General features: G+C 70.1%; 2 protein-coding genes across 2 annotated transcripts in view; both read right to left on the bottom strand.

Annotated features, from left to right (window-relative positions):
- The window catches only part of CRACR2B (calcium release activated channel regulator 2B), a 1,878-nt gene extending 1,423 nt beyond the window's left edge, over window positions 1-455 (bottom strand). Inside the window, exon 1 of the mRNA XM_015562411.1 lies at window positions 306-455. The gene's annotated coding sequence lies outside the window, so the exon portion shown is untranslated. The remainder of the gene's footprint in view (window positions 1-305) is intronic.
- PNPLA2 (patatin like phospholipase domain containing 2) overlaps window positions 1-461 on the bottom strand; it is a gene marked incomplete at its 5' end in the record, with an annotated part of 16,026 nt that overhangs the window by 10,492 nt on the left and 5,073 nt on the right. The window lies entirely within an intron of this gene.

The following is a 461-nucleotide window of genomic DNA, read 5'->3' as shown; positions in this document are numbered from 1 at the left end:
GGGGGGGGGGGGGAGGGCAGAGAGAGGGTAAAGGCCCGGGTGGCTGAGGGCTGAGCTGGGACCGTTGGGACACAGGGTTGGGCAGAAGAAGGTGGGAGGCCTGGCCCAGGTCCAGGGAGGAGGGGCAGCGGGGAGGGTCTGCCCTGCCACAGGGAGATGCCGTGTGTGTGTGTGGAGGGGGGGGGGTGCTGCGGGCTCTGGGCCTGTGAGGACTGTGAGGGGCTAGAGCTGCGGGCCCAGGAGGGAGCCGGGGAGAGGACTGGCTGGGAGAGGGGCAGGTGGGAGGCGGGGAGTCCATGGAAGACCTTGTGATGGCAGCTGAGGGCACTGGGCTTGGGTGAGGGAGTGGCCATCGGGGAGGAGCTGAACGGGTCCTGGCGTTGGGGACACGGAGACAGGGCCAGGGGCTGACCAGTAGGAGCACTCGGCCAATCCTGCCCGCTGCTCAGCCTGCCCTGGGC

Source organism: Myotis davidii, unplaced genomic scaffold (genome assembly GCF_000327345.1).
Source record: "Myotis davidii unplaced genomic scaffold, ASM32734v1 scaffold3578, whole genome shotgun sequence".
NCBI classification, from domain to species: Eukaryota; Metazoa; Chordata; class Mammalia; order Chiroptera; family Vespertilionidae; genus Myotis; species Myotis davidii.
The sequence above is the reverse complement of the archived record's forward strand: the minus strand, read 5'-3'. Positions and strand labels throughout refer to the sequence as shown.